Source organism: Grampus griseus, assembly GCF_964374135.1.
Source record: "Grampus griseus genome assembly, chromosome: 1".
NCBI lineage: Eukaryota > Metazoa > Chordata > Mammalia > Artiodactyla > Delphinidae > Grampus > Grampus griseus.
This window is the reverse complement of record NC_139017.1, coordinates 105,858,279-105,871,961: the sequence shown is the minus strand read 5'-3', so window position 1 is coordinate 105,871,961 and position 13,683 is coordinate 105,858,279.

Below are 13,683 nucleotides of genomic sequence, written 5' to 3'. Positions count from 1 at the left end.
TGTAACTGGTGAAGTGGTGCAATTAGTACTAAAATGCATTTCTTTACCATGTACATTGGATGGTGTATTAGTTTCCTAGGGCTGCTGTAACAAATTCCACAAACAGGGTTGCTTGAAAAAGAAATTCATTCTCTTATAGTTCTGGAGGCTGGAAGTATGAGATAAAAGTGTCAGCAGAGTTGGGTCCCCCTAGAGGGTCTGAGGGAGAATCTATTCCATGCTTCTCTGCTAGCTTTTGGTAGTTGCCAGCAATTGCTGGTATCCCTTGCATTTTAGATACATTAATCTCTGTCTCTATTTTCACATAGAATTCTTCCCTGTGTCTTCACAACATCTTCTTATAAAGACACCAGTCATATTGGATTAAAGGGCCACCCTCCTCCAGTACGGCCTCATCTTAACTAATTACATCTGCAACAACTCTATATAAGGTCACATTCTGAGGTACTGGAGGCTAAGACTTTAACATACCTTTTGAGGGGGGGACACAATTCAGCCCATAATAAATGCATATCCTCAAAATTTCAGGTTATTGAAAATGAATCAAGTGAACCACATGTTATAAAATGAGCAATTTTATAAGTAGAGTCATAAGAAGAAGAACATGTAGAGGTCCAAACTTCTGTCAGAAGCCATTGTTCAGCAAAAGTGAATATTTAAAATCCAATAGAGGAAAAGTTAAGAAGAAAATTAAGATGATTTTTTTAAAAGGCATCCAGAACAGCTCCTAATTGTATTCACTCTATGTAAAAAGCACCTCAAAAAAAAAAACAAAGAAAAAAACCTGTAAAGTTACTAGACCTCAGTGTTAAATTCAAATAAGCAGTTTAATTACTATATGAGACAGAGATCTAACCCCATACATCTACTCACATACAAATCATCCTGAAGATTACTTTGCAGAGAATTGAAATCTGGAGGAGAGAAGTCCCCTCATTCTGTCATAAATGTCTGCTGATTTCAACGAAGCATAAAGGCACCCAAGCACAGGAAGGTAAGTAGTAGGAGTAGAAGTCTTGTCATTACCCAGCAGTATAGATTATGTTATTGTGTCTGACCCTGAGTTCTGCATGGTCAACCTCTGCTGCATTGAATACCCAGGGGATAATTCATCATAAATGAAAATGCTCTTGGTAAAGGTGTGGGAGGAGTCAGTGGTCATGGCTAGAGCTGGGATTTATGACATTATAATAAGTTAATTAACTGCTGTACTCATTACTTTTTAAAGGATGAGAATAGCATCTAAAAGCACATGCTTATTAGCAAAGATATCTTAAGGCATACCAAGTGCTTGTTAGGGAAGTTATGTTAAGATGAATTAAAATATAGAGTTTTATGAGGTCTAGGCCTACACGTTAGTCATAAGAACTAGAGAATTACAGGCTAATTGTGTCATAAAGATCTGATTGGGTATGTGCTAAACTTGCCAGTTCAGAAAGGCAGTACTAATAGGAATGAGTTAATTTCATTCCAAAATAACCAGTATACCTGAATATTTGGAAGATTCTGAAACTAGTGAATAAGATGTTAATAAATGGAGAGAAAAAATCTTGAAGCATTATTTTGCTTTACGTAAACTAAAATAGAATACTTTATGTGAACTAAAATATATCAAAATTAGCACAATTGGTTAAAAATTAAAATAATTTGAAAAATTTGTCTGAAAACCATTATCTGAGCCCCTAGAAAAGAAACTGTGTCATAATATGTTTACTAGTAAATTCCTTCACTTTCAAGGAACAGATCTTTGCCATGTTATATAAGCTATTTCAGAGAATAAAAAAATATTAAAAGTATTTCAGATCATTTTAAGAAAAAATATACCCTAATTTTTACAATTCTAACAAATTCCAGAAAAAAATATAGCTGAATGTCATTTAATAAAGATTTATTTAAACTTAAAAAAAATGCTAGCAACTAGAACTCAATAATATAGGAAAAGGTAATCTTTTACTTATAGCCAAACAGTATTTATTATAGAAATCCACAAATAGTCTAAAGTTAGAAAATCTATTAACATACAGCATTAGGAGATTTAAATTCAAATCAAATACATTTTAAAAGATAATCATCTCAAATAGTAGTACATCTTCTTAACATATCTTTAAGATGTCCAATACAAACCATCGGCCAACATTTTACTTAACAGTGAAATAATAAAACAATTCTCATTAAAATACAGATATATGAAATAACTCTTATTATTTAATATTATTATTACTATCAATATCATCTGACAGGATGAGTTCTTATAATATGTCAGGCACTGGCTAAAGGATATACATACATGTTTTTTATTTAATATCATTTCAAATGTTTTTAAGATATAAAACAAACCACACTACAAACATTAGAGGGGAAGAGACAAAATGTGTTTATTTACAGGTGACCATTTTAGAACATAAAAATAGAAAGAAATCAAATGAAAAGCTATTGGAATTAAAGATTGGCATAATAGCCAGAAAAGATATAAATATTCTCATATACCAAATAACAATATAATAGAAAAAATATAAACCAAAAAGATCCCGTTCATAATCACAAAGCAAAATTTAAATATAACAGAAAATATCTTATGTGACAATAAGCACAATGTTTTATAGAGAGATATAAAAGGCAAAAAAAAAACTGAATAAAGGAAGAGCCTAACATGTTTCTAAATAGAAATACTAATTTTTACAAAATAAAAGTTTTTATTAAAATTTTTAGTGCATTCATTAAAATTCTACTTCAAATCCCAATTGAATTTTTCTGGAATTTGACCAAATAATTCTAATATTGATTTGAAAGTATAAACAGAAGAGTAATAACTGTTTTAAAGAGGGAGGGATTACTTTTAACAAAATATTAAAACACAAAAAGCTAAACTAATTAGAACTTAATGACAAATATGAGAAAAAGGCAAATGAGAGAAAATAGACCACTCAAAATACACCCCATTATCCATATGTACTCAGCATTTGAGTAGGCTTGTACAACAAATCAGAAGAGAAGAAAGATTTCAACCAAAAATAATCATAACTTGTCTACAAGAGGTATTTATAATTTAATCTATTTTAAGCCTCTAGAGAGAAAGAATTCCTAAACCAAAAGTCAATTGGAAGAGAGAAAAAGAAAAGAAAGGAGAGGAAAAAACCAATGGAAGCTTTTATTAACTAAAAGAATTATTTAAAAAAAGAAAGAAAGAAATAGAAAACTATAGCAAAGTAAAAGAAAAGCTTTGACTACATAAAAAGTAAAAACTGTACCAGAAAAATTAAAAGCAGGATCAAAAGATAAACAATATGTTAGGGGAAAATATTTGTAGAGAAGGCGTCAATTCAAAGGGATACAGTCTTTATATTACACAAAGTTCATACAGAGTGAAACACATCCCCTAGGCTAGATAGGCACCACACTGCTGAGGCTAGACTCAAATGCTGAAAGGGCCCCAGGTGAACAATGGAGGCAAGTGAAGAGGGCAGGCAGCCATAAAGTGCACATGAGCAACAAATGGGAGATGGCAAACCAGTTTTGGCGGTTTTGGGGAGGCATTCTAGCAGAGGGTTCTCATGCTGGAATGGAATGTGGGCCCAGTATCCTCAGATCTGCTTTTCTCAGGAGAAACCAAGAATTTAGATCTTTTTTAATGCTGGCCAAAATTTTAAACAATATGCTGACAAAGCAAAGCATGCACAGTGAGCTACATGCCATGTGATCCACCAGTTTACAACCACTAACTGGCATGAACAATTAGTTAATGAGGAAACACTATTAGCAAAACTACATGAACAGTGTGTTGAGGATCCACCACTCATCTTGATTGTGAGTTGGTCGTATAGATCTCATCTATATAGGGACTCTTCAGGATATAAGAAACTTCCAAAAAGCAAGAAGCAGTTAAAGCATCATCTTGCTGTTCATTTCTAATACTCATTGTCTCAGCATCTCATCATGGGACCCACCCTGTGCCCAGCCATGAACATTCCTACACTGCAGCTACCCTGGATTACATGCAGTTACCCAAACACTTGCAGTCTTTTGTTCCTGCTGTTGCTTCTTCCTGGAATGTTCCCTATTCTTGATAAAGGAAATCTTATTTACTCTTTAAAGCTTAGTTCAAACGTTAGTCCACTGTAAAACCCAAGGCAGAATTAAGCATAAAATCAACACAACACATCTGTTGAGTACCTGCTCCATGCCAGACAGTGGGAACTATAGCAACAAAAAAGACAGAATAATTTCTGCCTTCATGGAGCTTATACTCTGCTTTCCCACAGCACTTAGCTCCTGTGTTATGGCCCTTAACATGTTTATATTTATAATTATTAGAATAATTGGAGATTGCTTACTTCCCCTGCAGACTGTAAGCTCCTTCAAAGAATGACTGTGTCTCCCCATAAAACCAGCTTCTCCAATAGTGCATACCTTTTACTCCCTACAATTTCAGGGTTTGTAAATTGTTTGGGTATATAATAAACATTCAGTACATGCTATCCTGAGAGGTGAACTAGCCTGTTATAAAAGACCACCATGACTATGAAGACTTAAACTTTCTGTGGGAAGGTAACTCAAACTAGGGTAAATTTTTAAAGTAATTTAGAAGTCAAAACTATTCATCACAGTTCCCTAGTACTCAGTGCCACATTGCTACATTCTACTTTCCCTAAAAAAGTGACAAAAACACTGAAACATTAATCAATCCAGATATCTGCTAATCAGTTAATTTGAGCAATGGAGAAAGGAAGTCAGTATTCTTAAATTAACCCTGCAGAGACATATTAGCATAGAAACACAATGCAAATTCATTCTGACATCTGGAGTTCTGTGCAGTAACTACATCCAAAACACGAGTATTTGGTCATGTCCTCTTAAAGCAACTGCAAAATTATTTCTTCTTGATATCAAGTCACAAAGATTTCTATCACAGGGTTATCCTGAGTCGCCATGTCTAAGGTCCACAGTTTTGGCTAGAAAAAAGGAAAGTGTTCACTATCAAGATAAGAAATGAGAGGTAGAGTTTAGAATATATTCAATGCTCCTCTGGCTTTCAGCTCCCCAGAGTACTTTGTAGGCGGTATTATATGACTCTTCCTGGGGCTAACTTCCTCTGTGGACTGAAAGTCCTCTGAAAGTGAGAAGACAGAACATGTACCTTTTAGTGCCTTGGACAATGACTTGCATTTGGTAGATGTGCAGTGAAGGTTTTTTCACTATTTGAATATGTATTATATTTTATCATCTAACATGGAATATGAACACTGTGTATTTGAGAGTATGCAATGCCAACATTACCATGTTTCCAACGTTTGACTTTTAAATCATCTGCATCCTATTTACAAACCCCAGTACAAAATATAGAAGATGAGTGGAAGAGAGAAGACAGAGGACCTAATCAAACAGTGAGAAAGCCAGTAAGTGGGTTCCTCCCTTAGGCTAGAGTCTGTTTACAGATCACCAATGCAAGATTAAGAATGATATGCCTCAAGATATCTCATAGTGAATACTAGAATCACCCAAGGCCACAAAAATATCCAAGTTATTTATGCTAAGATATTGACTCAATGCAATAAATCGTCCTTAAATACAATCATTCAAAGACAGGAACTGGCTCATTGTTGGAAGCGATAATCATTTGTAATAGACATTATTCAATCATTCATTTATAAAATGTTTCTGAGAGTCAATAGTGTAGGAAGATGAAGAGTCATCACTAAGAACATACATCAGACATTGTTGCTATCCCCAAAAGCCTCTAGTCTGAAGGAGGAGAAAAGATAGATATAATTGGAGTATCAGCTCCTCTTGTTAGCCAGAGTTGCATATAAAGTTGCTGACTTGGAGGTATTTACAAGGTACTATCCACATTTGCTTCTCTACTTCTCTGTGTTAGAAGGTCATGTCAGAAAAACGACTAATGCTTCATACAGTCACGAAGTGTTACAGTTTGAAGAATCCATAGAAGTCATGTAGTTCCTCTCCTGTTTTTACATATTAAAAAAGAAATTCCATAACAGTTAAGTGCATTGTTCAAAATTACACATAACAAAGCAACAAATCTTAGACAAAAACATACATTTGCAGCCCTTTCATTTTTCTACTAACACTACAATGAGCTATCTTTAAGAGAAATAAGGTATTACGTTTATACAGAAAATACAAATTGCTTCTAATATTAACATGCCCAACTACGCATGCTCTTGTCTTTCAATTGACTTTTAGCAATTCTAGGTCAGCTATAGTCTATGACGCCCCACAACAAAATGCACATCTTTTTGTACATATTTTATCATTTGTTTTAAGTTGTACTTTACAAGGTGTCTAAGCTTTTCTCTGGTATCCTGATTTTAGTTAATAGCAGAAAACAACAAGAGCAAAAATATAAAACAACAGTTCTTTATCTAGACCTGTTTAGTGTACCAAAGAAAAAAAATGCATCAGGGCTGCAGGCACATGAAAACATGTCAATCAGATGTAATTGCTCTCCAAGAAAAACACTTTTCAGGCAAGTAAAAAAGAACTCATCCTGAACACAAGGCTTTGTAGCAGCAACTAACGACAAGCTCACTTTGTTATTCTCAAACTCGTTGCTCAAGATTCAACATTTGAATCATGACAGAAAAGGACAACCTGACCAAGTTATAGCTCTTAAACAATTATAAAAATGATATGTGCAGGCATTTATAGATTATGTGTTTATATTACTATATAGAAAGATTATATATGTGTATATACATATATATTATAATGATATTTCATTATATCATTAAGAGTTGCTGAGAATCAAAGTAGCTTGTAAGTACTTGATGGTTATTTATACCAGTGCCGACAAATATCAGAACTCTTAACACTTTTTTTAAAAAAAGGCTTCTGCTTTTTTTGCACAATTACTCTTAAGGACACTCAACAGGCCAGATTCCGCCTGAAGACAGTAAAGCCCACATCCCTTTTGGCTAGTATTTGAAGGCTATATTTGGCTGGATGCATATAAAGACACCTTTAAAATTCTTTCAATATCTTTTTCCATTATTGCAGAGTCTACTTAAATGGAAACAATAATCCCTGCAACAAAGGACAAGGGCTAACTTCAAAAAGAAGTGTGTGGCCTCTATTTTTGCATTCATTACTCAAAAACTGAGATGTTATATTTTTTTTAGCACCAGGGTTGGGATATTCACTAACTAAAAGACATAAAAGTTAAAAAAGTAAAACAAATAATGGAAAATAGTAACAAATCCAATAGTAAGCCCCAGCCAAGACCTCCATTGTAATCCCAATCTAAATTTACCAAAATTGGGTGCCACCCATGAAGACACTATCATTCTATGGATGCCATATTCAGGAAAGCCCACAAACTATTTGTGTATAAAACTCATTTTAAGTTTCAAAATAATAGGTTTTCAGTCAGGCATGCAGACAGCATTGTAGGATAGGGTATTTTCTTCTCACTACACATCATATGCCTCAATTCATAAGAGAAGGCACTCGAAGCTGAACACTTGTGGCTAATCTGCTCACTCCCTAAAAGCTCCTCCCAAGGGTACAAAAGTGGCTAATCACATTGTTAATAATTTGGGGTACAGATCAGCCACATTTCATTAGCAGTCATAGTTGTGTAATTTAAAGGTAGAGTCAGACTCCGCCCCTTTCTTTTCCTCTTCCTCACTCAGGCAATGGAATGTCTCTGCATGTGACTTCCAGGTTGTAAGTGCAGCCTCTAAGAGGCAGAGCAGCAGCTTTACCCATGTGGACTGTTGGTAAGAGTGTTTGGTTGATAAGGTAGACACTGTGATGCACAGCCCAGATGCTCCTTGCAGGAAGGACTTGTTACACCAACTTCTGGGATTACTGTTAGCTCCTCTGGGGACTGCCATAGTCATAGAGAGCCACCACCCCCTCCCCAAGGCCACTCATCTTCCCAGGGCAGCCTACATCAAGTAACTTATTAATAAAGTAGTGTGAAACCTGGCCATCTCAGCCCACCCCAGGAAAATTCTGAAGGTTCATTCTAGTTCTAGAACTCCCAAGGAGTCAGCCTAGACTGTCCTTATACCTGCATCACAGCTCAGCTTCATCCTCTCTCCACACCTGCTTCTTTGCTCTCCCTCCACAGGTGTGGATCCATGTGCACCTATTAATAAACATTCTGGAAACTAAACTTTGACTCAGAGGCTGCTTCCTGGAGAATGCAATCTGAGACAGTAAGGTTCTGATCTCCATTCTTAACATTCTAGATTCCATAAAGTGGGACTCTCTGTTTTAGTTTCCAGGTCTAAGAGTCCTGCTGCACCTTCATTTACCAGAGAAGTCCCTCACTTGGATGTAATGAGCACATTCTAGCTATTAATAAAAATTGTATTTCATTTCCTTTTTGGATATTGCCATCATGTCAAAATCTACATGTCATTGGAGCAGATTAGAAGTGGGCAATAAAGTTTAAGCATCAAAAATCCCACTCAATATCCCCAATAAGGCCTACTCCTGAAGTCAACTGGAAAGAATTCAGGAATGTCAAGCCTTCTTCTTCAAATCATTTAAACCTGCCCTCTTGAGATTCGTCATTTCCATGACAACTATAAAGGGGAAAAATTACTGAATAGTTTGTAAAATGCAGAAAAGTTGTGAAGACTGAGGAATTTAATAAATTTAATTAGTTAAATTAAATTAAGGTAAACTTTTCTTTGTTGCTTAATAAATGGAAAGAATATAGATATGAAAGAATATCTTTCCCACCCAGTCCCACCAAAAGAAGTAATAGATGCCCCATATTTTTAAAGGACCAATCCTCAGGGAAATCTTCATTTGACTAGTTGGAACATCATGAGAACTTTCACATTTCAACACACACTACATGGCCAGCATTTGTCGGCAGAGGAGAATGGTACAAAATTAATGCAAATTTCAAGTGCATATATCCATGGTCTGATATTTAAGCAACCTTGTTACCTTCATACTGCTGAAGAAAGCTTAACACTTAGATTTATGAATTCTACCTACATGAAAATGAAAGATTATATTCCCTTTACTAATGTTATCACATGATCAATCTGCAAATACTCTTGTACAAATTATGGAAGGAAAAAGTATGTTGTAAACCCACCAGGATAGCAATCAGAATCTCTTATATTTTGATCTAGACACTTAGTCACCTGGACATTTTTTCCCATCAAATTAAACAAATGTCATAATGTCTTTGTGAAGCAAGTCAGTAATGTTAGTCAACTTTATAGAAGAGGAAACCAAAATTAGATTACTTACCCAAAAAGCAGCTGCTATAAGACTGAATTTTTGAGGCCTCCCAAAATTCATATGTTGAAACCTAATTCCCATTGCAATGATATTAGGAGGTAGTGCCTTTGAGAGGCGGTTAGGTCATGAGGACAGAGCCCTCATAAATGAGATTGGTGTCTTTATTAAAAAAAGAGACCTCAAAGAGCTCCCCTGCCCCTTCTGCCATGTGAAGACACAGTGAGAAGACAGCCATTTATGAACCAGGAAGTGGGCTCTCACCAGACACCCAATCTGTCAGCACATTGATCTTGGACTTCCCAGCCTCCAAACCCATGAGAAATAAATGTTTGCTGTTTAAGCCACCCAGAATATGATATTTTTGTTAGAGCAGCCTGAATTAAGACAAGAATCAACAAGAAGATTACCTAACATCTTAGAATCCCAAATTTCCATCAGTTTATAGGACAACTTGGCTTTTCCACCTTCCGGAATTAAATTTGATGGCATCTTTGGAATCAAAGATACTGGTCCAGTTCAAAATCCAGCAAACGTTTTTAAAAATAACTTGACAGCTGACATTTCTGTCCCTTAAAAAAGAGCTGGTGTTTTGGGAAAATACTAGAGAGGTATTTTAATTGTTCCCAGCACCTCCACCCTGGCTCTGGCAACTGTCACCTCATTGGGGCCATCAAACAAGTCTGGATAACCTTCCAGCCTCAACTCTTACCTGTGTCAGTGCTCACCGAAGCAAAACTGGCCTGGAACAATTTGTGCCTCCTGTAACTATGCTTTCTCTCACTCTATTATCCTTCCTTACAAAATAATACTAACTTACATTTCAATAGCAATTTACGTAGCAGTTTTACAAACACTGTATTTTACAAATACTACATTGAGCTCTCTGCTGATCTGAAGTCTGCAACAACAGGAAGCGTGTACACATTTCTTACATGTGCTGTAAACATTTATTAAACAGGTACATCTTTATTATTACATGTTTGTTCAAAAGTAAGTCAATAAGTACCTTGAGAGTCAGAATGCCATATACGTGATTTTATATCCTGAGTTTAGAACAATATCTTATAGGCATTAAAATCTTAAAATATATCTGCTATTTTGATCTGGTTGATATGAAATTCCAAGATATATCATGCTTATGCTTTTATTACATATAAACTTGTAGGATTATTTATGTAAAAATTAACTTGACATTCTCATTAAAACCATAAACTGAAAGTGTTTTGCTGAACAAACTTAAATACAAAGGGCTTATACTGCTATTAAAGTAAATTATTTTTAACTTCTTATAGGTCATTTGTACAGCTTCTTTTAGTTTATAATACTAGAATTGAAGGGAAAAAAATGTCTTCAGATTGAAAAAGTCTCCTGAATGGGTATAAGAAAACAAATTCTGAGGGAAAATCTTTTCAATTTTAAATTCTATACTCAAGCTATCATCAAATTAGAAAGAAGAATAAAAACACTTCTCAGGGCTTCCCTGGTGGTGCAGTGGTTGAGAGTCTGCCTGCCGATGCAGGGGACACGGGTTTGTGCCCCAGTCCGGGAAGATCCCACTTGCAGCGGAGTGGCTGGGCCCGTGAGCCATGGCTGCTGGGCCTGTGCGTCCAGAGCCTGTGCTCCACAATGGGAGAGGCTACAACAGTGAGAGGCCCGCGTACCACAAAAAAAAACAAACAAACAAAAAAAACCCACTTTTCAATATATAAGCATTCAGAAAGTTTATCTCTCACATACGTTCTTTTTCAAGAAAATTACTTAAGGATATATGCAAGAAAAATGATAAAATACATGAAGAAAACAGGAAATCCAGAAACAGAGGTCCAACTAAGGAGAGCAGGCAAAAGAAGTCTGAGGATGATGGCTGTACATTCACCCATCCAGCTTAAAAAAGTAAGACAGAAGGCTCTGTAAAGTATCTTAGAAAAAGAAGGAAGCTTGATAGAAGAGAGAGGGTAATTTAAGGGGACTGGAGGAGAAAAATCAAATAAAGAATGAAAAAAAAGATAATTTAAGAATTCAGGCCATGTGCCAACTAGTAAGCTTCAAAATATGAAACAAAGTAAGGTGATAATTGAAACAATTGATGGTACTCAAAAGAAAAGATTCAATTTATAATTAATGCAAAGAAGAATTTTCTTCTTGTGGCCCAGGTACTTCTCGTATCAACTTGGCAATCTGGGGAAGGGAATTTAACACCCTAGTTGGACCAATATTAAACAATGGCCATAATCAAGCAAATACTGTTCACTGTTTTTCAACAAAGAGTGGAATATTCGCTTGTTTAAGTGTAGGACTATGTCATTAACAGTCTTAATAACGTAAAAATAAAAGTGAAGCTGACAGAGAATGGCATGTGAAAGGTAGAAGAGGGGGACAAGGGTAGGAATAATAATATTTTCTTCTTACAAATTTGGAAGTCAAGAGATAATAAAGGAAATTCATGAAGCAAGAAATACTGTGTAAGTATATTATTTAAAGTTACAGAGATAAAAAATGTAAGAACTAAAAATTATATAAATGTCATATATTTGGAGGAGAGGTGGTATAAATGAACCAGATCTTCGTCTTTTGTTTCAAAGACGAAGTGTATGAATCCTTTGCCAAGTGTATGAATCCTGAAACAGAAGCAGAAATACATTCTCTGGTCTTTTGAAAGACATATTTGTATTATTTATTGCCACATGTATATATTTGATACAAATATTTAAAAAATGAACACAAGTGTTAAATTCCAAAGGAAGAGAGGTATGTATCTTGAAGAGCAGAACTCTCGCTTTCTCCCAAGGTAGCCCATCTCTGTTTCCACCTTTCCCTTGGTCAGCATGTGCACCACCTAGCTCCACAGCTCTTTAGTGCCTCCTCTCATTTCTCTTTCTTCTTGGACTCAGAAATTACTTCTAATTGGGAAGCTTGGAATGTCACTGCGACTTCCCTGACTTTTTCTAACATTCTGCACCTCTTCCTTTCACATTCAACAGAATGTGACTATGAATGTGATAGAATGACTCACGCAGTTTTTAGAGGCAAAATGTCTTGGTGCTTTAAGCGATGATAGAATATTCTCTCACTAGCATAAATCAGTCTGAACTCTTTTGATTGCCAGTAATAGAAACTAAATTCAAACTAGTTAACAAGACAAAGATGACATATTGACTCCAGGACTCCAAAGAATAGTTTAAATGACCAAATTGCAGGAGTAAGGGTCCAAGTAGGCCTCAAAAAATGGAACCAGGAACTTAAGCACTGCCAGGATTTCCCATCTCCATCGTCATTTGATTTCTCTCTGCATACCAACCTTATCTCCCTCACTGAAGACTAGAGTCATCCACAAATATGAGGCAAGCATGACAGCGGCAGCTCTCAGTGCTTACAGCATTCAAACTTACCATCTGAGAGCAACTTCCCCAGGTCAAGTTTCAAAACTCCTAGGGAAGAACTCTTGGGTCAGATGCCCAACTCTGGATGAATTAGCTATGATCAGGAAATACTATAACTGGACAGGTTGAGTTGTGTGCCATGTGCCCTCACCTCCACTGACCAATCAGCTGTTGTCAGGGACACAGGTTCATGTGAGAACAGACAGCTCCTGCTGGAACTGTATGGTTAGAACAGGGGAAAGAAACTCTTAAAAGAAGAGAAATGTGATTCCAATGAGTGGGATTGAATGATAGGTGTACTAGAAAGGTAAAATAATAAGTGCTTGCTATATAGGAAATAAAACTATTTCAAAGAAATTACCTGGTGCCTAATAATTGTGAAAAAAGATAGTTTTCACAGCAATGGGGCTTTGCTCTTGAAAAACAATAGTTAAAGCATTAATTCAACTTAATCTTTCAAAAAGGTCCATAAATGAGAAGAAAAATGATTATTTATCATCTTAAAGATTATCTAACTTTTGCCCACAACTTCCCTAAAATAATTTCATTTGAATCTCTTAAAGCTGGCAAGATTTTGTTCTTAGGATGTATATGTAGTTTTAAAACAGCTAAAACTTAATTAGATATATGTGTGAGGATAAATAAGAAAGATATTCAGGCTAAAGATTTTGATTTCAAAACGTGTTAGTTTTTATCAATAAAAAATAATATATGTACCACATCTTCTTTATCCATTCCTCTGCTGATGGACATTTAAGTTGCTTCCATGTCCTGGCTATTGTAAATAGTGCTGCAGTGAACACTGGGGTGCATGTATCTTTTTGAATTATGGTTTTCTCTGGATATAGCCCCAGGAGTGGGATTGTGGGGTCATATGTTAGTTGTATTTTTAGTTTTTTAAAGAACCTCCATACTGTTCTCCATAGTGGCTGTACCAATTGATACATGTATACAATGGAATATTACTCGGCCATAAAAAAAACAAAATAATGCCATTTGCAGCAACGTGGAAGGACCTACAGATTGTCACACTAAGTCAAGTAAGTCAGACACAGAAAGACAAATATCATATGAT